We start from the raw sequence: 25,444 nt of genomic DNA, 5'->3' as shown, positions 1-25,444 counted from the left end.
GAATGAATTAATTAATAAAGTAGCTGTCACCTCGATCGACTTGTGTATTTCATTCGGTTCGGCGAATGCTTAACTAAGCTTTATTTCGGAAGGAAAACTCTTGTGCTTCACTTAAACGAGTGCTACACCAGCTTTGAGCGCAAGGCTCCGAAACCTGCATGCGTCACAGCACAGCACATAAGTGTCGGCATCTACGTGATACTGCACATGAAATGAAAAAAAAAAGATAAAGTCCTCACCCTACACTCACACTCTTAAACAAATGTACAACCTTTGGGGTGTATATTTGCCACACTCTTAAGCAAAATTACACCCTTTTGCCACAACAATAGTAGCCATGTGTCTTGTCCGCATTTCCTTTTTTTAACGCTGCGAGCCCGGTATTTCCCAGTAACGAACGGCATGTGCGTTATCAGCATGACATAGCATTCCCGATAGGAAAGTAGCAGGCGCGGCGTTTTCGAGAAAGGAAACGCAAGCAAGGCAGATGACGATTATCGTTCACTCTTAAAACGGTTGCACCCTTTGGGGTGTATATTTGTCCCACAACGATAATCGTCATCTGCCTTTTGCTTGCGTTTCCTTTCCTGAAAACTCGGCGCTCGCTACTTTCCTGTCGAGAATGCTGCGTCGCACTGATAACGCGCATGCCGTTCGTGACTGGGAAGTACCGGTCTCGCAGCGTTAAAGAAAGGAAACGCGGGCAAGACAGATGACGATTATCGTTGTGGGACAAGATAAGCCCAAAAGGGTGTAAATTGCTCTAAGAGTGTGGCAGATATATACCCCAAAGGGTGTATCTTTTTGCCTAAGAGTGAATAATCGTCATCTGTCTTGCTTGCGTTTCCTTTCTTGAAAACGCCGCGCCCGCTACTTTTCTATCGGGAATGCTATGTCATGCTGATAACGCGCATGCCGTTCGTAACTTGGAAGTACCGGGCTCGCCGCGTTAAGGAAAAGAAATGCGGACAAGACAGATGACGATTATCGTTGTGTGGCAAATATACACCCCAAAGGGCGTAAGCTTTCTTTAGAGTGAAGGCAGATGACGATTATCGTTGTGTGGCAAATATGCACCCCAAAGAGTGTACATTTGCACAATGCGTTGGCGGGCTAGTTGGTGCGAATCCATGAATACTTTGTTAAGCGCAAAAAGACAGACACAAGAAAGACGACAGGACAAGGCGCTTGTCCTGTCGTCTTTCTTGTGTCTGTCTTTTTGCGCTTAACAAAGTATTCAGTGTACATTTGTCTCACGCAGTATTGCACTGATTTTCGTCGCGATAGCTTCTATTCGTATCATTCGAGAACCGCAAATCGAAGCAGCTCGGAAATGCGTGAACTGAGTCAGCAACGACAGGTATGAAGACATTCTGTGCGAGAAACTGATTTGCAGCCGGTAACCCATTTTTCCGGCGAAAACGTTATCCAAGATGCGTACATAGTCCGTTCGATTCGCCAGCAATTTTTTTACGCTACATATAGTTCATTGCGCAGTCATAGAAAGTATGGCGCACTTTTCAAGCTCGTGCAGCGCAGCTGAGAAGTGCAGCTGCAGCGCGACACAGTTCTGAGTCCGGAAACGGAGGCAAAAGTGCCGGCGTGCTGCAGCTGTTCCGCTTCTGCGTTCGCATCCTGCGGCTTTCGTTGCTGGCGTCATGCGCGTTGATTGTATTGGGAATGTTCGCTTTTGTCCACTTCACGGCAGCCGTGCCGTCTCCAGCAGCACTCCGACAGTGAAAGTGAGCAGTATATGACGGTCTCGGTACAATGCTGGCTCGTGAGCTAGTAAGACGGGGAAAAATCGTATTCCTCGATATTGCGAAGAGGCGATAAGACATTACTTTGAATTCGAGATCAAGTGTCTTTACTGCGCCTGTCTCGGGACACGCTCGAGGGCCAGATATGCGTATACTGGCTTATCTCGTGGACACGGGTGCCGTCGTTGCCGATTCATTCATTCACAAAACTTTATTAGTGTCCTGAAGCCCGGTCTTTTCAGACCGAGGCGGGCCGCGTCCACGTCGGCACCGCCAGGCCGAGCCTTATGGCGTCATCGTGGACCCTCTGGACAGCCCGTAGCTGATCTTGATATGAAGCGCTTGTTATCAACTTGTGCCAGTAAAGCCATTTTTCTTCGGGGTCGGCGAGAGTCGCGGGACAGCCCGCCAGCATGTGTCTGATGTCAATGATGCCATTGCACACGTTACGTTCTTTCCTAATTTCTATTTCGGGGTGAATTTTATTTATGAAATACGGAGTGGGGTACGTCCCGGTTTGCAGTAAACGTAGCGTCACTGCCTGAGCCCTGTTCAATTTTACGTGTGGCAGAGGGAATTGCCTACGCCCCAAGTAGTAATATTTGGTGATGTCGTTGTAAGTTAGTAACTGATCTTTATACTCCCCGGAATGGTAGTGGGCGTCGGTTCGGTTCTGACCGGCACGGCAAGCAAGTCCTCGTGCCAGGTCGTTCGTCACCTCGTTGAGGTTGGGCCGAGTCTCGTCCACTTGTCCCATATGTGCAGGAAACCAGCGGATTTCAGTTTTGATAGTTTCGACCTTGTCGATAATTTTAGCCGCAGTCCCAGCTACATAGCCTTTGTCAAAGCTCTTAATTCCTGCTTTGGAATCGCTATAGATGAAAGACCATTTACGGTTCCTGATGGCTAGAGCAATCGCGGCTTGCTCCGCCACCGTGGAATCCTTAGTGAAGATGGTGACGGCGTCCCGTACCTCGCCCCGGCTGTCGACCACCACGGCGGTGTAGGCCTCTTTGCCTTGGACCCAGGCAGCGTCTACAAGGGCCGCCTGTTGTCTTAGCTGTTCAATTTCTTTCAACAAAGCTTTCGCTCTCGCTTTTCTCCTGCTAACATTGTGTTCCGGGTGCATATTTCTCGGGAGAGGGGTGGTTCTGATCGCGTCTCTAAGTTTCGCGCTCAATTCTACCTCGGAATCCTTCGGGTTCATCGATCTATTTGGGTCTGTCCCTATCGCTTTGAGTATAAGCCTGCCCGCTCGCGTTTTCGTCAGTCTTTCCTGCTGCGCCATCTGTTGCGCTTCCGCCATCTCTTCTATCGTATTGTGCACGCCTAGGTTCATGAGCTTCACGTTCGAGGTGCTGATGGGTATACCTAGGGTAGCCTTCCCTAACTTTCTGATCAGAGTGTTTAGCTTGTTCAGCTCGGCCTGCGACTATTTAAATAGACCTGCCACGTAGGTGAAGTGACATAGAGCGAAGGCGTGCACTAGCCTTAGAGCGCTGTCCTCACCCAGGCCTCTGTGTCTGTTGCTGATTCTCCTTAGTAACCTGATGACTTGGTCCGTCTTGTTTGAAATGTGTTGAATGGCATTCAGGTTGGTACCTCCCGCTGCTATGTGGAAGCCTAAAACTTTAATCTTTTCCACCTGCCTGATCGCGGATCCGTCGTGACAGCGTAACATAATCTTGGGTTCCTCCCCGGGGACGTAGCCCCTGGGTCTTTGACCCCTGCGTCGATGTTTTAGGACCAAAAGCTCCGACTTTGCCGCCGCGACACACGGCGCAATTTCTGTCAGTATATGCCATTCAGCAGCGCGGTCATATATTTCGCGTAGCGTCGCGTGCATGTCACGGCGTCGGAGAAATCGCCTGCTGCTTCGTCGTTGCACGTCGACAGCGGCACTGGCGATCCCTGCAGTGGTGCAGAAAGTTTGGGAGCAGGGCCGGAACTTTACCTGGCACTTCTCGCAACGAACAGCGCCGGTCAGAGCTTGCACCGCTGAAGCGAACGGATAAGAGCCAGCACCACCTGAACTATGTATATACGCAGGGTGGTCCCGACTATCATGCGCCAATATTTGCGCATAGTCAAGCGCCAGCTGCAGAGAACCAAGGTAATGCTGTTTGGCGTCCCTTGGAGATACTCAGCTTATTTTTTGCAGTCGCATATTTACATAATTAGTCTTAATTAATTAATCAACTTCTCAAATATTATAATTGCATGAGAAGTGCAATTATTATTATTATTATTATTATTATTATTATTATTATTATTATTATTATTATTATTATTATTATTATTATTATTATTATTATTATTATTATTATTATTATAAGAATATAATGTATAAGCTTATGTTTAGTTCTAGTTTTTCTTTTTTTCGCTTCGAGCATTTGTAAGAATTTTGTAAGTGGGATTCTAAATGCGGTAGATGCTCCCAAATGTCACTATAGAATTTGAATTTTTCTATTATATGCAGCAAACCTCGCTCAGATAGCTTGAATGGTTGCCTAACAAGATAACTTGTGCGTTTAATCGAACGTACGAAGCAGGGAAATGCGAAGCGTTTCTGTGCACTCCAATGGAAATTGAACCACCAATTCTGGTCCGCCGCGGAACGCGTTTGTCCACATGATGTCTATAGATATCGTATGTTTAGGCACTCAAGAATCTTCCTTTAGATGCCTATAACAGACACTTAAGCTGTCATTCCAAGTTGCCTATATAGGCGCCCATGTATAGGTTCAATTAATAAGAATTTCTGCCGTGTATCTGAGGATAAATTATTATTTTCTAAGGCATACAGTCCACTAAACCCCTGCATTGTGAAATTCACTTGGTTTTCTCGATAAAGCTAATGAGGCAAGTTGCATGGGTTACAAGATTTATCTGAAATTTATTGTGAAAGGAGGGGCAAGGAAGCATTGTCTCAAGATTTTCGGGTCTGTGTAGCGCCCTTTTTTCACGTGAGTATTATGCAGAAAGTATAATGGCATGAGTATGAAGAGTTTGCATGCAGTAAAGTAACACTAAACATCCACCGGAGTTTGCGGCACTTAATTGTACTTCGAGACGTACGATGACCCAGTGCCCTCCTGTGTTGCAAAAGTTTCCCCGGTCAGAACCTTTGACAGTTATTTCACTATGCCGAAAATCCGGGACTTTTGTGCGAGACAGGCAAAAGTTTCGTGCCAAGTATATCAGCAACAGGTCCACAAGGGGATGGTGGCGAACTTTTTTCTGAGCGTCCAACACGAACCGCACATTCCAGGTGAGAGTTGCGCTCGAGCATTCAAGTTTCTCGATGACGTTGGCTAAAGAACTTGAAGTGAGCGCACAATTACACCAAGTCACCTTCAAGCGCGTCGTCGCGCGGCGCAGTTTGAGCTCTCACCGCGATGGTCTCGTCTTCCGCACAGCTGCACCGCGCGCAATCGGCTGCCTCCAGCTAAGTTCCCCAACGGGTGATATCATCGTAAACAACATAAGACTAGTACAAAACATGGAAAAAATGCATTTTTGGACTCTGACAATCTAATATAGGCACCGACATCTGCGTAGGCATTTGTAGGCAGAATAAGAGTGTCAGTGAAATGTCTCTAGACCAATACATAGTTCGTCCTTATATGTTAAAATAGGTACAATCAGGACGTAATGTTAAAATAGCCATATTCCTTAAAGTTGCTATCTCTAGTTCTTACGATATCGTTCCTTTGGCCTCCGCATGACTAAACATGCCGCATCTACCGTTTTTGATTGAAGTGCCTCTTCAGCCCGGTGTTTTAAAGTTTATTTTACTATGTCGGACGCTTGGATGAGAAAATTGCAGGGAAACTGTGCTTACGGATTGTTCGTCTAGCGACGATAAATTATGCTTGTAGCACTTCCCACACGGTGAGCCGCGCCACTGCAAGAAACATCAGACCTGAAAAAAAGAAAATCCGAAGGCGAGAATCAATGAACAAAGAAGCACTTGTTGATTAGAACACGAAAGATTAGGACGAAGAAACGGAGTGAACTCGCTTGCCACATAAGCCACTTGCGCGGACGTTTGACTCGCGGCAGGATGCCACGTGGACCGCCGCACCACAGCGTTGTGCGTACCGCGAGCCTCCCGCTCCAAATAGAAGAAGAATAAAAAATAATAAAATAACCCAGAGTTGGCAACTAGTTTGGGCAGCAAGAAAGGCAGCACTCGCGACTGACGGCAAGATGCATCGCGGCAGCACGAGCTGCAGGATGTGGAGACGTAACAAGGGCTGTTGAGCACCTGTCGGACAGCGGAAGTGGCTCCCAGGCGACCTTGCCGCGTGGCTTTTGTGTCTCCGAGTGGGCGATCAAAGGCGCCCCCCCGTGCACCTACACGTCGCCGACGGTTCACGTGGCACCTCTTTTTGCCACGGACGGTCTTTTGTTTAACGGCGGGCGTCTGCAAAAGACGTCCATTATGTGTCGCACGCACTGCCCCGAGCCCGAGGTGGCGCTCGCGGTCTTGGCAAGCGAAAAAGAAGAAGGGGGAAGAGGGCGCGCCCGGCGCCCGGGGAATGGCGCTTCCAATTAAGGAATTTAAATAAGGGAGAGGGCCACCGAAGAATGGCCTCTTCGCCTCGCTCGTAATTGGCGGGGCTTACGCTGCCTGTTGTTCTTTGCCCCCGCGCTGCTCAACGAGGTTGCCGCTTCCATCTCGACTTCTTTTCTTTCCTTTTCTTGGCTGCCGCACTCGCTCGCCAGTGTTTCTCTTTGCTTCGCTCCTGCAGCGACGAGGCTAGCTTTGCCGCGCGCGCCCCGCAGCCGGAAAGTAGTTTTGAGTTTGGTGCGTCTATCGATTCGTCGTCTGTTTTAATTTGGCGGGGCTCGTTCTTCTAAGCGGTCCGTCCTTGTACCAGCCCCTCGGCTAATTGGCGAAGGTGCCCGTGAATTAAGGCCCTTTGGTCCGCGCCCGCGGCAGTCGCACCGGGCGCGTTTCCACGACGCGTGACACCGAACTGGCGCTCTGCTGCGTCGCGCGGCGTGTCCACCAGTGGTCGCCGAGTGAAGTTGGAAGCCAGGATTGAGACGCAGGCGGGGCCGCCACCTGGCGCGCGGCACCTCCCGTCGTCAGCGCCACATCCGTCATTAAGAGCGCGGCGCTTGCCCAGCGGCCGTAATTGAAAAGTGCGCGGAAAACCATGATCGGCAGCCGCGGGCCTGACAGGGTCGCGCGCAGACCGACCCCTCGGTCTGGACCTTTTCCATCATGCGTCGGCCGAACGCACCCAGAGAGCGGTTCCCATGCGCTGACCCTCGTAGCTTTCTTCCCGCTCGGCCCGAAATGGATTAGATCGTCACCCTGAATATTCACGGGCTTCTGCGGCGCGCCACTTGTGCCCATGATGGATGGCTGCGTGCCACGCCGAGTTCGTTGATCCTGTCCCCCGGGAGGGCCGCGAGCGACGTCTCTCCTCAGGTGTCCACGCGCATTCCGACAGCCGCTCTGCGCGCGCGGCTGACCCGTGCCAGCGGCATCGACCCCTTCGCGCGCCGCGACCTCCCTCCTCCTAACGGGATGCGCGTTCGCTGCTGCTCAGCCCACAGTCCTCGTAGAGCCGCGGTGTAGTCGGGGGAGGCTGCTCGCGCCTCCGCAGGAACTTAATTGCAGTACAAGGCTGGGGACTGTTCGCTCCGCAAAAGCGAGAGTGCGTCTGGCGCCAGTGTACCTACATCTTTACTCGGGCAACCAGCGCATGGTTTGCCCGGGGCGTCTTCGCAATGCCTCCGTATATTTACGAACAGAGCCGCGTGTGTCTTTAAGGAACCATTGCATGCCCGTACGCAGTATCCCTTCCGCCATTCCATCCTTTACCTGAACGTGCAACCAGTGCGGCGCCTGCTGCTCGTGCGCTCCGGACTCGGCTCCACGAGGAGCTGGCTATAAGCGTGCACAGTGTCGGCACTGCGCGGCCAGCGAAATGCCACGCAACAGCTATAAAGGTAGGACGCGAGACGAGCCGCGCGGGCGCTGCCGGAGATTGGTGCGTAGCCGCCAGAGCTGAGCGAGACGCACCGGATCCGAGATCACCTGGGCGCCGTGCCGCCGCAATTAGCAGGGCGTCGCAGCGCGCGCTGCAGCTCGGGGTGCGCATGAAGGAAGGGGGGGTGGTGGTTCCCTGTGGGCGCCCGGAGGGTCTGCTCCAGTCACCCTCGATATATTATAGAACCCGGACGGAGCGAGGGCGGAAGGATTATATCCGCGCACCGTGCCGATCGATCAAATCAGCCTGGCGCGCGCCAAAACCGGCGTCTCCGTTATTAATGGCCGGCTCGCGGGGCAGACGCTCGCCGCCGCTGCTGCGGCCGGAAGCGTGCAACGCGTTCGGCAGCGCGCGACCACTGGCCGCAGCTAGAATCCGCGGCCTGGAACAGCAGCTGCCACCGCGCGCGCTCGACGGACGCAAATTGGGACATATAGCAGCGACGCCAATCCTAGAGCACTGCCCCCTCCGCCTTCCCGCGCGACAGGTCGCCCGGCGAGCTTCTTCGGCTGCGCGCACATGTGTGTGCGTGTTTGCTGGCGTGCACATGCTTTGGCTGACACACGGATATCGCGAGTGTGAAAAATATGTGTAAAACAAAACAAAACGAGACATAAGAACGACAAGAAATCCCGCCTATACGAGCATTAGCCACTCCTGCCTTCTATACCTCATCGCTAACTCTCACCTATATACTTCAATGTGGAATTAAAATATACAACTTTTGCATTCATGAAACAAGCTCGCGACAGGAAAACCTATAACTTTTAGGCTCCATTCAAGCTTCCGTGCGGACACTGTCCTTGAACACTGCATTCATTAAGCTCAAAAAATGTATGTGACAGCGATTATGCTTGCGGGTGTTTTTCGCCGGCTTCTTTAACCTCAACGCGTGTAATTAGGCACGTTAAAGTCAAAGTTAAAAATACTTAATGCAACACAGGTGTTGCACAACCTATGTGCAAGGTTCTCCTTGTGCAAAAGACTATATAGCTTGAAACTTAGATGTAATTTTGTTAGCTTGTACTTCGTGGTGACGAGTTAAGCGTAAATAAGAAAGCCCTTTTTTATCATTTCTTTAGTCATACGCAGGGGTATACTCACTTTCGCATCGAGCAATGACGCTGCGTATAAATTTATCGGTAAATGTTCAAGGAAACGGCTCCTTAAATTCAGATTATGGATTGTTTATTTTTTAATCTTATTTAAGTATAATTTAATACAAAAGCTTCAGTGGTCGATATAGATAATGGATAACAGTCCACCTACTTCAGAAGGAAAAACCAATTATGTTCAAGATAGTGCAGTAGAAACAATAATGTCCTTATTTTCTTGGGCCGAGATGGCAACGGATTATTAGAGGCGACACACATCAGTAAAGGCGTAATAACCTTGATCAAAAAATGAATTGCCAAATATTCATTAATAAAGTTTTTAAATAATTACTTTAGGGCACATGTAGCAATGCGGAAATGAAGGTGGTCAGTGTTGAGAGGATGTCTCCATAGTCCTGAGACTAGCACCGGTTTCGAGATATTAATTCCCAAAATCTGTTGCGAAATACGCCGACACTCCACATAGTTTCCTCATTTGCAATTAGTGTGTTATGGTAGTTAACTAAAATGTGGATTAGTTATCATTAGATAATGAATGAGTTATTCTGTGATCGTCACGTGTACGTACTTATAACCACCGCTGCTAGTTGCGTGTTACAGAAGAAGCGAAAACGCTTTTATACCCAATGAACCGTCTTAAATTGATTATTCCTCGAGAAGGATGGTATTATCTTACCCCAGATATTCCCCTTAGAAGCTAGAGATCGCTGTGCCTGATTTTAACTGGTCTGATGCGGTCAGAGAAGCCGGAAACGAACCGTAGTCGCAGTTCAAGGGCCTCAGGCTTTGCAGACCTATCGTCGGGATGCGCCCTGCGTCGGGCTAAAGTAAAAGGTTCTGCATGTTTCTAAAATATCGCGCGCCAGTTTCTCTCTCGCTCTCTTTCTCACCTGTTGCGCTCATGCAACATCGAAACAAATTTCGCTAGCTGAACGGTGTCATGTATAATTTGGCTTTCCAATAGGTCCGTTGTTCATCATGTGCCTTCGAATGGATAGTAAAGGTGCACTTGCTAACTGCGAGGCGTCATAGTCTCTAGGGTTCCCAAGCATGTTCTTTGCCTCCTTGTATCCCTCTTCGTAGTGTCCTCTGAGAACGCGAAATGCCAAGTTACACTCTTCTGAATCTCTCTGTCGAGACGGGTGAAAGTGTGCAAGGCCTGCGGAGGCCAAGGTGGGAGAAGATTGCCCCCTTCCCGGCACAGCTCGCGGCCGCCACTTCAGAGGCGTTCGCTGGAAGCACCACTTGGCGTCGTCGCCGAGGTCTCCCAGCGAGAACCGCCAGGTGTGCGCGCACGGCACTGAAAGGCTCTTCTTCACCCTGCGACCGCGGTGCGTGTTGACTTTCGCTCCCGAGTCGGCCCCGATTCCGCAGCAGGCGGCGCAGAGGAAAGAGGGAGAGGGGGCCAGTTTTCTCAAAGAAGGCGCGCGGGCACCTCGCGCGGGCCATGCGGACAGATATGCGGGGAGGGGATCGCCTCGCTGACCGACGCCTCGGGCCTCCCCACGGGCGGTCGAGAGAATGTTTGGCGCGCCGAGCAGTTTGCCTCACCCAAGCACCTCTGACCGCGCGAATCGCTGCCGCGGATGAAGGACTGGCCGTCTCTTTCCTCGCGCGCCTCCGCGATTGCTGGAGCCCCCACTGTTTGCCGAGTCGCCGCTTCTGCTGGCTTCCTCCAGCCCCAGCTGTACGGCCGCGCCGCCGAGCGCACCTCTCGAGAAAATGTGACTGCTGAGCGGCGCTTTTCTGGCGCGAAGCTCGCTCTGCTTCTTCTCTCCGGTTTTTGTTTTCGCTAACTCCCCCCTCCGCCGTGTATAATACGCCCGCCGATCTTTACACACCCGGCCGTCGCGCGGGTCTAGAATTCAGCTGCGTCTACGGGCACGTTTGCGTCTTGGGAAGCGCTCAGGCGATGCCGCCGCTTCAGCTGTACGTCACCCAGCTTTCTGGGAGCAACCAAGAAGTTGGCCTTCGCGGCGTTGCGCTGGACGTTGAGAGAGATACATTTATGCGTGCCCGAGCGCTACAAGCCTCCGGCGCAGCAGGCTGAAAAGGGAAATAAATTAGGGGATTCCCTCACAACCGAAGTCAGCAGAATGTTCCGCACATGTTGAAAAAAGAAAATCCAAATGAAAGATACTCCACAGAAACGCGTCAGCGACTGACTCGAGTTCAAACGAAATGGACTGCCACACTCTACCGATAGCCGTGATGCTCAGGCTGCGGAGTGCGTCGCAGAAGGGGTTTTGTGAGTCCTGCAGCTGTGTTTGCAGCAACGCTTGGGGGACAGTGGAGGCGCACACTTCGCGTGCTTTCCTCACCCGCCCCATTATACCGCTCTCGGGGAGCTTTTGCTTCTTCAGAGACATTTCACAAAACGGTGAGCGCTTAATCGCTCCTCGAGGTGTGAGCGTTCAATGGGAGGGCACCTGGCGCTCGGAAAACACGGCTTAGATGCGGAGCGCATTCGCGCACTGTGTACGCGCGCCCACTCTGAGAACAGGCAGATCTCCGGCTTTGTCCCGCCGTGCAAAGCCAGTGTTGGCCTTGCGGAGCTTGTCAGTTCTTCGAGTCGGGAACCACGTGGCTTTTTGTGATCTGCCGGATTATAAGTGCTAGTGAAATGTTACCTACCCGCGAAATGCCAGTGTGACAGATTTGGCGACGAAACTTGGAGCTATAAAAATTAAGCTAGTCACCGTGCACTGTGTGAGGGCCTTTCTATGGTTTCGGCAGCAATAGTAGCGCACTGACACATGTGTTAATGGAAGCACTATATGTGCGTTGCGTGATTGATTGATTGATTGATTGATTGATTGATTGATTGATTGATTGATTGATTCTGGTTTAGAAATGTTGGCAACAAGTACAGTACGTCGCCGGCTTCAGCACAACGTTAAATGGTTCAATGAATGAAGGATGATGATAGGTCAAACCTATCAAACCGGCTATTTCGCAGTTCCCAATCAAACGTGACACAGTCGCTTGGAACTAAAGAAAGTCACAAAAAAAAAACGATAAATGTCATTCCTCATAGTTTGACGCTTGTAAAGAACATTATTTTAGTGTTCACACGTATCTCATAAACACTTCACATATAGTCACATTAAACAGGAGAAGAAAGCGAAAAGAAGCTTATTTTTCGCATAGTTATAGAATACCACTCTAAAAACACGAGCCATCATCGAAGACAAATCCACACGCAAATTTGGTAGTTGAATTACCTTCTTTCTCTGTCGCGCACGCACGGGTAGACGCAGTCTTAATGCCAAGCGCGCGCCTGAATGTTGCTTATATTGGGTCCTTGCCGTGGGCGGAAAGGAAGGGTAACAGGACGTGACTTCTTTGCATAATTTGGAACAAAAACAAGAAATAAAAGAAAAGAAAAAGAGAAAAGAAAACATGCGTTTTTTTCTTCTCTCCCTCTTTGCGGTCTTTCCAACCCCTATATCCCCCACCCCGCGCAGGGTAGCAAACCGGAAACTCTCCTCTGGTTAACCTCCCTGCCTCTCTCTCTCTCTCTCTCTCTCTCTCTTCGAACAAGAACCTTCAATGCGCACAAAACGAGGAGGTAGAGCAACGCGAAATTCACAAGCGTTCAATACGAGCAAGCCTGATAGGGCAATAAACAATTTTCTAGTCGTGATGTTCTTTACGCAACTTTCTTGAGAACCACACGTGCACTCTGGCCGAATTTCGTTTACTCGCAATGCGTTCGTATGTAAGAATTAAGTTCATGGAAGTAAAAAGGCTCTTCAACTTGGTGGTATGAAGACGCGACGGCCTTGTTTTTCGTTCGCCGCGGTTCATGTCTGGAGAGTATCCCTCGCTGTTCGGGCCGATTCATGTAACCTTTGTCATGTACAGTCACTTGCGTGCCGTCTTCCTCCTAGTCGGGACCCGTCTCCCTCCTCTCTAAGGACAAATTGTCTCCCTACTTGGTCCCCTTTCCTCCCTAATATCATTTTCGCCGCTCGGACGTCGCTCTGTCTTCTTCAAGGAGGAGAGCCATATATAAACGGCGCTTCTAACAGCACACTGTTGCGTTTCGCCTGCGACACGTGGTTTTGCCGGCGCGACTGCGGCGGGGCGGCAGACATTTTGGCCCGATCGTCGTCGCCGCAACACTCATCGCCAGGTGTTTCCAGGCGCGTCTGCGGCGATGCGACCGCCTAGGGATCCTCCTCGCATTCCAGTTATTGGGCCCGAAACAGGCGATGCCAAAGCAGGGATCTCGTTCCAGTCATTGTGCCCGAAACAGGCGATGCCAAAGCAGGGATCTCATTCCAGTTATTGGGCCCGAAACAGGCGATGCCAAAGCAGGGATCTCGTTCCAGTCATTGTGCCCGAAACAGGCGATGCCAAAGCAGGGACCAGCCTCTCATTACAGTCATTGTGTCCGACCGGCAGCGCCACGACAGGGTGCTACGAGATCGTGCGCAGCGCCACGACAGAGTGCTACGAGATCGTGCGCAGCGCCACGACAGGGTGCTACGAGATCGTGCGCAGCGCCACGACAGGGTGCTACGAGATCGTGCGCAGCGCCACGACAGTGTGCGTCACCATTAGCCCATTGTACATTCACGTGCTCGTCTTTTGAGGGGTTCCTTCTTGCCCTCAACTGCGAGAGTATAAAAACAGCTGCCCCCGGACGCCAAAAAGAAGGGCTCCGATTTCTTCTGTTGAGTGAAGTGCTCTCCCGTCTCTCTACTTCGGTCAAACCTGACCGCCAACTCTTTGCGATGTTAAAATAAACAAGTTGTTTCGTTGTTACCAGTCGACTCTTGCTTTGCCGGGACCTTCGGATGCTTCCAGTTGTACCCCAGGCCGCCAGGCCAACGCTACCCTTGGGGCTTGCGACCCAGGTACAACCACGGGCGTCAGCGCCGAGTTCCCAACAGATCGTACCAGCAGTCCGATCCAAACATCTGGTTGGCAGCGGTGAGATCGCCTACGACTTCAAACATCTGGTTGCCAGCGGTGAGATCGCCTACGACTTCAAACAACGGTCTGCCAGCGGCGAGATCGCGACAACGGAGGCCAGCAGCAAAGAGATGCAGTTGACTGTATGCTGAGCAGCTCAACGACGATCCGGGAGCAGTGCAACGAGCCCTGTGTGACGACTGGTTGCCTGCAGCGGAACGACTGCGCGGAATTCCTGCCTGCGAGGTTTGGTGAGTGCGGGACTTTCTTCTTCTGAGCTTTGCCAGGCTTTTTGTTAGTGTCAGAAACAGAGCTGGTAATTGTGGTTGTCGTTGCTGCCGGGTTAGTTTGCGGCAAGACAATAGTAAGCAGTAGAGAAAGCAGCATTCAGAGCAGCCATGGATTTGAAGTCGTTGCGCAAACCGAAATTGTTGGAGCTTGCAAGAGAGTTGGGTCTGGATGTCTCGGACAAACTCAGAAAACCAGAACTGCTAAAGGCTATTCTTGAGTTAGAGGCTGAGGATGACGAGCTGTCGGAATGCCTTGACACTATTGAAGAGAGGGAGATTGCAAAAGAAAAAGAAGAGCGTGAACGTAAAGAACAGAAAGAGCGAGAGCAACAAGAGCGTGACCGTCAACACGCTTTGGAAATGAAGCGTCTTGAGGTAGAAATGGAACGCGCTCGTAATGGAAGTCAGGCACACGGTGCAGGAGAACGCGTATTGTTCAAAATGACTGACCTGATGCGGCCGTTTAAGCTTGGAGAGGACATTGGTTTGTTCCTGGTTAACTTTGAGCGAACGTGCGAGAAGCAGGGGTTCTCTCGGGAAACGTGGCCACAGCGCTTGCTCACTTTGTTACCCGGCGAGGCGGCCGACGTAGTCGCTCGCTTGGATAGAGAGGAGGCAGAGGATTTCGACAAAGTAAAATCGAGTCTGCTAAAAAAGTACCGGCTGTCTGCGGAGGCGTTCCGTCGGAAGTTTCGGGAAAATGAGAAAGGCAAAAGTGAGTCATATACAGAGTTTGCGTATAGGCTTATGTCGAACATGCAGGAGTGGCTCAAAGAAGAGAAAGCGTTTGGTGACCACGATAAAGTTCTGCAGTGCTTCGGGCTAGAACAGTTTTATAGTCGGTTACCGGAGAACGTGCGATACTGGGTCTTGGATAGGCCAGACGTTTGTACGGTGGCTAAAGCCGCTGAGCTAGCCGAGGAGTTTGTGACGCGTCGGGCTCGCGGAGCTAAGGACGGTCAAAAGGGTGAATTTGGCTCGAAGTTTGAGAGGCCGAAGTTCACACCCATGAGAGCAAAGGGGGACACGCGTAGTGCGGATGCGAGTGAAAGCAGTCCGACCAGACGTAAAGAGACGGCGGCAGCCAAACGCAGAAGGCGGTTCGAGATGAGGCGAGCGCGCTTGTGTTATACGTGCCAGAAGCCGGGTCACTTTTCGGCGCAGTGTCCGGAAACAACACCAAAAGTTGTGTTTTTTTCAATAGGCAGCACGGACGAGAACATGAAGCTTCTCGAGCCTTACATGCGAGACCTCCTCGTGAACGGGAAAGAGTGCCGAGTGCTTCGCGATTCCGCAGCTACGATGGATGTAGTTCACCCATCTTACGTAGAACCCCATATGTTCACGGGCGAGTGCGCATGGATCAAGCAAGCCGTGGAAGCTCATAGCGTGTGTCTGCCGGTAGCAAAGGTGCTTATTGAAGGACCTTTCGGAGCGCTTGAGACAGAGGCGGCAGTGTCATCTATGCTGCCACCCCAGTACCCGTACCTATTTTCAAACAGGTCCGATCACCTCCTGCGCGAGAAGGGGCTTTTGTTTGGTGAAGCTAGTGTTCAGGCCTTAACCAGATCGAAGGTTCGGGAGCTCGCTGCAAAGGCGGTAGTTGCGGGGCCGACGTTATCAAACAACGAAAAAGGGTCAGAGGCGCAGCAAGCTGATATTCCGAGCACGCCCGAACTGAATAAACTTGAGTCTGTAACGTTAAAGGCGCCAGATACTGGAGAGGAAACGCCCGACGCGGGAAAGTTAGAAGAGCTATCTACTGATTTGCTCATCGCGCCTACGTCAGACGGACTTGATAGGTTGCTAAAAGTCAGCCGGACGGCTTTGATAGCCGAGCAAAAAAAGGATGGCAGCCTGGAAAACGTGCGCTGCAATGTCAAAGACGGTATCGCCAGGAAAACTGCGCGTTTTGTGGAAAGAGGTGGAGTCCTGTACCGGAAGTATCTAGACCGAAGAGGAGTGGAGTTCGATCAGCTGGTCGTGCCTCAATGCTATCGTCAGGATCTGTTGCGCTTGTCACACGGGGGTTCGTGGTCCGGACACCTAGGAGTTAAGAAAACTAAGGACCGTCTCTTGCAAGAGTACTATTGGCCAGGGTGTTTTCGGGACGCAGACCATTTCGTGAGGACATGTGACACTTGTCAGCGGGTGGGCAAACCAGGGGACAAATCGAGGGCGCCGTTGAAATTGGTACCTATCATTACGGAGCCTTTTAGACGGCTCGTTATTGATACTGTGGGACCTCTGCCGGTAACAGCCACGGGGTACAGACACATTTTGACTGTGATCTGCCCAGCGACAAAGTTCCCTGAAGCAGTGCCGCTTAAAGAACTCAGCTCAGTTGAGATAGTTAATGCACTACTGTCCATATTTGCGCGAGTTGGTTTTCCTGCGGAAATCCAATCAGATCAGGGCACAGTGTTTACTAGCGCTTTGACGACAACTTTTCTCGAAAGGTGTGGGGTAAAGCTGTTACACAGCTCAGTGTACCACCCACAGTCGAATTCCGTTGAGAAGCTCCACTCCGTCATGAAGCGCGTGTTGAGAGCGTTGTGTTTTGAACATCGAACTGACTGGGAGCTGTGTCTGCCTGGGGTGATGTTTGCTTTAAGGACCGCGCCGCATGCGGCTACGGGGTTTTCGCCAGCTGAACTGGTGTACGGTCGCTCGCTTCGATCTCCGCTTCGCATGCTTCGAGAATCGTGGGAAGGTAGGGGCGACGACCCAGTCGTGGTGGAGTACGTGCTTAAGCTCCTCGAACGCTTAAGAAGGGCACAGGAGTTGTCAGGTGAAGCAATGACAAAGGCCCAGCAGAGGGCCAAGGTTTATTATGATCGGACAGCCAGGGCCCGTCGTTTTGAGGTTGGCGATGAGGTCATGATATTGCGCACATCGCTAAACAACAAACTAGACGTGCAGTGGGAGGGCCCAGCACGAATTGTTCAGAAACTGTCGGACGTTAACTACGTGGTAAGTCTGCCAGGAAAGCGGAAAGCACAGCAAGTTTACCACTGTAATCTGCTCAAACCTTATAGACAACGGGAAGCAGTGGTGTGCATGATGATCAACGTTCCTGAAGAGCTTCCAGTCGAGCTTCCAGGACTAGGCTCAGTGACGAACAGGGAAGACACCGGTCAAGTCATTAGTGACCTTATCAGTAAAGCACCGCTGTCGCCCGAGCAGAAAACCGAACTACACCAGCTATTACAAGAGTTTCAAGGTCTGTTCTCTGAGAGGCCTGGTAGGACTTCGGTACTTACTCATGATATAGAACTTACCTCCCCAGAGCCAGTACGATCCAAGGCGTATCGGGTGTCACCCCGCCAGAGCGATATTATGGAGGCTGAGGTAAAGAAAATGCTACAGCTCGGTGTTATTGAGGCAGGTGAGAGTGATTATACCTCCCCTTTGATTTTAGTTGAGGTACCGGGCAAGGAACCTCGTCCTTGCGTCGACTACCGCAGGCTTAATTCCATCACTAAGGATCAAATTTATCCGATCCCTAACATCGAGGAGCGCCTTGAGAAAGTTAGTAGCGCTCAGTTTATTTCCACCCTAGATCTTGTCAGGGGTTATTGGCAGGTTCCACTTACAGAAGAGGCTAGTAGGTATGCGGCGTTCATTTCACCAATGGGAACATTCCGTCCTAAAGTGTTGAGTTTTGGTTTGAAGAACGCGCCATACTGTTTTTCAAGCCTCATGGATAAAGTGTTGCGGGGACAGCAAGAATTCGCTTTACCGTATCTAGACGACGTAGCGATATTCTCCGCATCCTGGTCTGAGCATATGGCACACTTGCGGGCAGTGCTAACCCGCCTGCGCGAAGCGGGCTTGACAGTCAAGGCTCCTAAGTGCCAGTTAGCACAGGCCGAGGTTGTCTACCTCGGTCACGTGATTGGTCAGGGTCGTCGCCGCCCCTCTGAAATAAAAGTGGCCGCTGTGCGAGACTTTCCGCAACCGCGCACTAAGACCGATATTCGGTCGTTCTTGGGTGTCGCCGGCTACTATCAGAGGTACATCCCTAGGTACTCTGATATCGCGGCTCCCCTGACGGATGCTCTAAGAAAGACAGAGCCTCAAACAGTCGTCTGGGACGAGACCAAGGAAAGAGCTTTTAGCGCCCTAAAGAGTGCCCTAACAAGCCAGCCTGTGCTACGATCGCCAGACTATACAAAAGGGTTCATTGTTCAGTGCGATGCTAGTGAGCGAGGCATGGGCGTTGTACTGTGCCAACGGGAAAATGGAGAAGTAGAACACCCCGTCCTGTATGCTAGTCGTAAGCTGACCAGTCGTGAGCAGGCGTATAGCGCCACCGAGAAAGAGTGTGCGTGTCTCGTGTGGGCCGTTCAGAAATTGTCATGCTATCTAGCCGGCTCGAGGTTTATCATTGAGACGGATCACTGCCCTCTCCAATGGCTGCAGACCATCTCTCCCAAAAATGGCCGCCTCCTGCGCTGGAGCCTCGCTTTACAACAATATTCCTTTGAGGTGCGTTACAAAAAGGGGAGTCTCAACGGTAACGCCGATGGCTTAAGTCGAAGCCCCTAACGTAGGAATCAGCCTCAAAATTGTTTGTTACTGATGTTTTCTTCCTGAGGCAGGATTTTTTTTAACATATTGCTTTTGTTTAGTGTTTCAAAGTGATGATATGCTTTCTAGTGCAATTTTTCAATTTGTGGACGCGTTCTGAGTGATGCTAGACTACTGTAAGGAACTAGGCAGTGGTATAAAAAGGGGAAAGAGCCTGGCAGGGCTTAGTGAGGGTTGTGCCGTGCTTGCTGACTGAGCGGTTGAGTTTTCAGCGTAGTTCTAACGCTTGCCGGGAACGAGAACAAAAATGTGAACTCTCCCGAAGTCACTTTGCAGTGTCCCGTGCGAACCTGAACGAGAGAACGAGGCCTTCTCTGTGCGCTGCGCTCAAGAAACGTCAAGGGACGCCCGACTTCGGTTATGAGCATCATCGAGCGACATCCCTCCGGACAGCGGATGCAGTCCCCTGTCCATCGGGATCTCCTTCCCCCGGCGGGGCGGTCTGTTGCGTTTCGCCTGCGACACGTGGTTTTGCCGGCGCGACTGCGGCGGGGCGGCAGACATTTTGGCCCGATCGTCGTCGCCGCAACACTCATCGCCAGGTGTTTCCAGGCGCGTCTGCGGCGATGCGACCGCCTAGGGATCCTCCTCGCATTCCAGTTATTGGGCCCGAAACAGGCGATGCCAAAGCAGGGATCTCGTTCCAGTCATTGTGCCCGAAACAGGCGATGCCAAAGCAGGGATCTCATTCCAGTTATTGGGCCCGAAACAGGCGATGCCAAAGCAGGGATCTCGTTCCAGTCATTGTGCCCGAAACAGGCGATGCCAAAGCAGGGACCAGCCTCTCATTACAGTCATTGTGTCCGACCGGCAGCGCCACGACAGGGTGCTACGAGATCGTGCGCAGCGCCACGACAGAGTGCTACGAGATCGTGCGCAGCGCCACGACAGGGTGCTACGAGATCGTGCGCAGCGCCACGACAGGGTGCTACGAGATCGTGCGCAGCGCCACGACAGTGTGCGTCACCATTAGCCCATTGTACATTCACGTGCTCGTCTTTTGAGGGGTTCCTTCTTGCCCTCAACTGCGAGAGTATAAAAACAGCTGCCCCCGGACGCCAAAAAGAAGGGCTCCGATTTCTTCTGTTGAGTGAAGTGCTCTCCCGTCTCTCTACTTCGGTCAAACCTGACCGCCAACTCTTTGCGATGTTAAAATAAACAAGTTGTTTCGTTGTTACCAGTCGACTCTTGCTTTGCCGGGACCTTCGGATGCTTCCAGTTGTACCCCAGGCCGCCAGGCCAACGCTACCCTTGGGGCTTGCGACCCAGGTACAACCACGGGCGCCAGCGCCGAGCTCCCATCCGATCGCTCCAGTGTCGCGATCCCAAACAACACTCTCTATCTTTTTTTTTTTTCGTTTTGTGCACGCACGAGGCTGTCACACATCTGGGTGTCGATTACGTTTCGTATATGTAGTGGCCGGGACCAATGTTCAGAGGAGATACTGGCCTCAAGCTCAGGAATCCCCTGCTGCGGGGGCTCAGTGTTGCTAAGCACGAGGTCGCGGGTTCATTCTTGCTTTCCAATCGCGGTGCTGAGTGCAGAAGGCACCGCCCTGAACCCTCCCCCCCCCCTTCCTATCCTTCACTATACGTTATCTCATGATCATAGAGCCACATTGTGGCTTTGGGAAATAAAGTCATATCACTTAATTAAATGCCAGGAAAAGAGCAGCAAGCGGTGACCAGGGGTGATCCCTTCATGGTGCCGTGCATTCTGTGCGCTTTATTGCTCGTGGTTTCAAGGCGTGTTTGCTTCATTTAAAGTTTACTTTCGAGTAAACGCCTCTGTCCTGTCTCCTTTAACGCTAGCGTGTAAGTTGCGTTTTATGTGTTGCTGCGGTTTCGTTTCTGTCTCTTGTTATCTGAAATATATACAATCAACTCACATACTTCCGAAATATTCGAACCGGAACAAACACAATTATCGCGCAGCACTATTCAGCAGCAACTTTTGATCGGATAAGCGCGATCTATCGCCGACATGTTCAGCGTTACGCCATTTCTCGCAGACTAGCTTGGTGTTATCTCCCGCGAGCACCTCCTTTCTACGTCGTGTATTTTTCGAAGCGCGGTATTCACCCACATTGCATGCCCCCTATGGCTCGGCTAACGTTACTTTTCTTTTTTTGTGTGTGTGCGTGTTATATAGCTTCGTGTTCAGGCACCTACCATTTTTACGCATATGTATTATGCTTCAACGGGCTAGAGAAGGCACCATCACACAGAGCTCATGAGGTGCCATGGGCGGTGCTGACATACAGGAACGTTGACTTGCCTTTAATTTGCGACATTACGCCTGTAATCACCCAGCCTTTTTCTTGTGCGTCATGAATGGTTCCCCCGTTCTCATCTCCATCTAACTTAGCGCTTCGCTTTATTTGTTTGCATATTCACTCAACCACGAAGCAAACAAAGATTATCATACTTTGTCGTTCTGTGTATATTTACTGTGAACCGGCAGCCACGGATGACTATGCCTAACGCGACTTGTTTTCTTCGTCATATAGGCATAACACAAGGAGACGTTAGCGGCCAATGAATGGTGCGGCCTACGCCTTGTCGCTTAATCAAAATTAAGACACGACATGTACTTCTATTATTAGACTCAACAAAATGTCCGTAAAGCATAGAAATATTGGTAAATCTCTCCGAAAAATTACACAACTGCGATGAATTGTTCAGCTAACTAGCACTGCATTGTGCCTACTAGTGTATTGCTGTTTATGTGCATTAATGCTTACATATTAAATTATCGAATAAATTGTTTTCGAAAACAGAAGCGGCAAGTTAGGTCGTCCCTAAGAAATAACGCTGCCTATAGACTGCGCGTGCGCTGTACTGAGGGCGCGCCGTCGGGTTTATGCCCAACAGTGTCCGTGCGGGTGATTAACTCTCTCTCTCCATGTCACCCCGCAAGTCAACTATGGATATTTTTTTTTTTTACTTAGTCGCTATATTGTACATATGTAAATAGTTCTACTTTACTCTATTCTCTTTCTCTGTCCTTTTACCTTCCCTCCTACACTGCTGACCGCGGTTCCGCTTCTTTTCTTTATTTCTTTTTTTTTTTTCATCTAGGGTTTTAAGTGCCAGAACAGCGATGGATTATGAGGCACGCCGTAGTGGGGGGGTCTCAGGATTAATGTCGATCACGAGAAGGGATCTTTAACGTGCCCCCAATGCACGGGACACGGTCGTTTTTGCATTTCACTCCCGTCGAAATGCGGCCGGGATTCGATCCCGCGACCTCGCGCTATAGCAGCGCAACACCCTATATAGCTGCTAAGCCACCGCGCTGGCTAACCGCGGTTCCGGTGTCAGAAAACTGCGCTAGACAGTTACTGCAGACACTAGTAATTTTTCCTTCGCTTCCTTTTCCCTTATTTATCTAGTTATTTAATGTAAGCAACCACTTACCACTCCAATCATGTCTCGTTAATACGGACGCTTTCGTTTCCCGGCAAAATCGCTCATAATCCGAGTCGTCCATAATAACGAATCAGGATTAAAAAAAAAAAAGAAAGAATAAGCATTGAGTTATAAGCGTAATTAAGGAAAACGCAATGACCATTTATTCAGACAAAATAAATGAGTAAATGAGGGCTTGCACTGACGATTTCGACCCTACTTTTGTGTCCAAGAAGCACAACACGTCAGCTACTTAAAGAGCAGGTTCAGCATATGTCCTTCTTGTGAGACTGCCACCTTCATTAGCGCTGTTTATTTATTTATTTATTTATTTATTTATTTATTTATTTATTTATTTAGTTTGACGTAGCTGGCTTATGTTTCAAACCCATAGCCTACAAACATTTTCTTTTCTTTGTTTTAGACTTCGGAACAAACATGCAGAAATCGTGCAACCTTGCCTTTCAGATCGACACAACAGAGGTGAAAAGATGGGCGAGGGTGCGATGTGGGGGGAACGGGCTTTGCTATCACTCTCCTTCCTGGTCATTGTGTTACTGTCAGCAGAAACGTATTTCGTGCTTTGTTCGGCTTTCCTGACGTAGACAGTGCTCTTTCTACGTGTCTCTCCTCTTTCCTTCTTGTCCCCGCCTATGCGCTGCTTCTATCCCAATGTGAAGCAGTTTCCACAATAACGAGACAAAATTGCATGCATTTTTCAGTTTCTTCCCCGAAAAGGCCGTTCATACTACGGACTGCGAGTTTCTATATTAACGGGGAAGGAATGCATGGCAATCGACTGGTCGCTGAAAATTTCGTCCATATTGCGGGGTGTCTACATTAACGGGGTCCATATTAGCGAGACATGACTACAAAAGTTTGTGTGTGTGTGTGTTTGAGATAGATAGATAGATAGATAGATAGATAGATAGATAGATAGATAGATAGATAGATAGATAGAGAGAGAGAGAGAGAGAGAGAGAGAGAGAGAGAGAGAGAGAGAGAGAGAGAGAGGGGGGGGGGGTCTTAAGGGAAAGGTGGGGAGGTTAACTATAGGCTGAGCCCGGCAGGCTACCCTGCATTGGGAAAGCGGGAGATGGCATTGAAAGAGGAGAAGGAAGAAAGAAGATCACAGTGTCCACTGTTACGCAAACAAGCGTGCACCACTGAGTCGGTCACAGGTGGTCATACAGGCTGGTGCATTTCAAGAAACGCACCAGCGCCTTTGTGGCCCTGCACGTAGCAAACGCACGAGGCCACGTGCCGAAGACCTGATCTGTGAAAGGACGGTTGTCTAAGTGCTCCAAAGCTGTACGAATGGCACTCCTCTCGTCTTCGTATGTAGGGCAGTCACACATGATACGCTTTAGCAATATGTTCCTTCGACACCACATCTGCTGCAATTGGGACTGTCCGCCATTCCAATTAGGAATGAGTAACGCGTTTGTGAAAGGAACACCTATACATCGCAAGCAGCGCAGTAGCGTTTCTTCCGTCATTACGAAAATGACGGGCCCCTACAGCTGCCGATAAGCGTGGCGAAGCTCCTCGGAGAGCCACCTCCATTGCGATGAATATGCTGTCGCTCTCTATCTGCGTTACGCTGTCGGCAAATTAATTATATAACCGGCTTCCGCTTTGTCTCAACCTCCGCGAAGGCGTTTGAAGCACATTTTTTTGCCCCCTTCAAGATCTAATTTGGACTTGGAGTGTTGCAACCTTGAAAGGACGTTAAGCTGATCATCGAACAACTGCGATATGAAAATAAGCCGGAAGTGTAACGACCCGCTTGTTTTCTGGCGTGGACAGTCGATGCGCGCGACGGTACACGACGCACCCATTTGACGCAGTTGCCATTTCGCTGGCTGCACTGTACATACCACTCCCGTAGCGTACCAAACGACCCGAAATTCTCGGTTGGTTTGGAATCGTCCCCTTTATCGCGTCCCTGCAAAAATGGCAGTTTTGCCGAGACAGTAGTTAAGAGCTCGACACGTAGCCGTCTGTCGTTTCGTTACACAGACGCCGTCAGTACACCTCTTCGCCATAGGACGAAAAATAACTCATTTGTGCCCTCCTCCATCGCATGTTATTAGTACGCGTGCCCCTGGGGCAATGCGCTATCATGCAGCTATAGATTTGTCCCCGCTTTCTCGCTGTTCTTTCAGCTCTTATTGAATTTAATTGTGGGGTTTTACTTGCAAAAACCACGATTTCATTATGAGGCACGCAGTAGGGAGGGACTCCTGATTAATTTTGACTACCAAGGATCTTTAACGTGCCCCTAATGCACGGAACATGGGTGCTTTGTATTTCGCTCCCATCGAAATGCGGCCGCCGCGTCCGAGATTTGATCCCGCGACTTCGTGCTTAGCAACGCAACATGCGTAGCCGCTATAGGCCACCGCGGCGGGCAGTTTAGCGCTTCTTTAGATGGCTTTGCGTTTGCCTGTATGTTATTTGATCTTGTCTTTCAGTATAGTTATTTTTTTAAATTTCTACTCGGTGTTTATTCGTTGAAAGCGTCCGTTGTTACATTACCCTGCTCTGGTATGTGTTGCGGGTACACAGTTAGAAGCTGGAGCACAGACGGCTCATACGGATGACACTTCCATTCCCAAGTGGAATGAAAAAGCTGGAAGCAGTGCATTTAAATTCCTCTATCCGATTCCACGCTTTCTTATCATTATCATTACTAGTATATACATTGTAGGCTGGCATAGAACATGATCCATACGCGTCGCGAGAGGTTCAGGGTGACTCGAGGCATCGCGTGTCGGAAGATGGAGCGACGGGAAAGACGAGACTTGGCACCTGCGTGCTAATGGATGGAGTGATTGCCAACTCTTGTATAGCCGATGAGCACCAAACTCGTCGGTCGCTATGTTTTCATCAGCCTTTCTTTGGGCCCTAACGGCTCGATAACAGCTGGCCATATACCACCGAAGGCCCTCACACCCCGCTGTGCCGTCTCGCCTGTCACGTCAAAACCTCCAGTGGGGTTCCATTGAAAACCGCGAGGCAGAACGGTTTCTTGAGAGAATTAGTAATGTCCTGCTCATATAACAGGCGCCTCACGTGTCTTGGTCTTGCCCATAAATCCGGCCGTGCCTGGACGTCTAGCTTTGCTGCCGGCGGGCTGTGTCGTATCGCTGTAAGCCTAGAATTCAGGCCCCCTTGTGTTGCGGTTTCACGCGGCAGAAACTCGATATCTGCGGCCACAGCGGCGCGCCGTGAAAGTTCTCCCACCACGCGAGCGCGCCCGCTGCTGTCAGTGCAGGAGGACGGTTCCAAGGTGCTCGTGTGTCTCGTGTGTTTACTCAAGATGGCGGCAGCCGGCG

General features: G+C 50.6%; 1 protein-coding gene and 1 long non-coding RNA gene across 3 annotated transcripts in view; one reads left to right on the top strand and one right to left on the bottom strand.

The window, feature by feature from the left end:
* L (zinc finger protein Lobe) overlaps positions 1 to 25,444 on the top strand; it is a 172,084-nt gene that overhangs the window by 87,243 nt on the left and 59,397 nt on the right. The gene's annotated exons all lie outside the window — the stretch shown is intronic.
* LOC142560090 (uncharacterized) overlaps positions 1 to 25,444 on the bottom strand; it is an 86,738-nt gene that overhangs the window by 30,274 nt on the left and 31,020 nt on the right. The window contains exon 2 of the long non-coding RNA XR_012823305.1: positions 5,605 to 5,685. This is a non-coding gene — a long non-coding RNA (uncharacterized LOC142560090). The remainder of the gene's footprint in view (positions 1 to 5,604; positions 5,686 to 25,444) is intronic.

Source organism: Dermacentor variabilis, chromosome 1 (genome assembly GCF_050947875.1).
Source record: "Dermacentor variabilis isolate Ectoservices chromosome 1, ASM5094787v1, whole genome shotgun sequence".
NCBI classification, from domain to species: Eukaryota; Metazoa; Arthropoda; class Arachnida; order Ixodida; family Ixodidae; genus Dermacentor; species Dermacentor variabilis.
The sequence above is the reverse complement of the archived record's forward strand: the minus strand, read 5'-3'. Positions and strand labels throughout refer to the sequence as shown.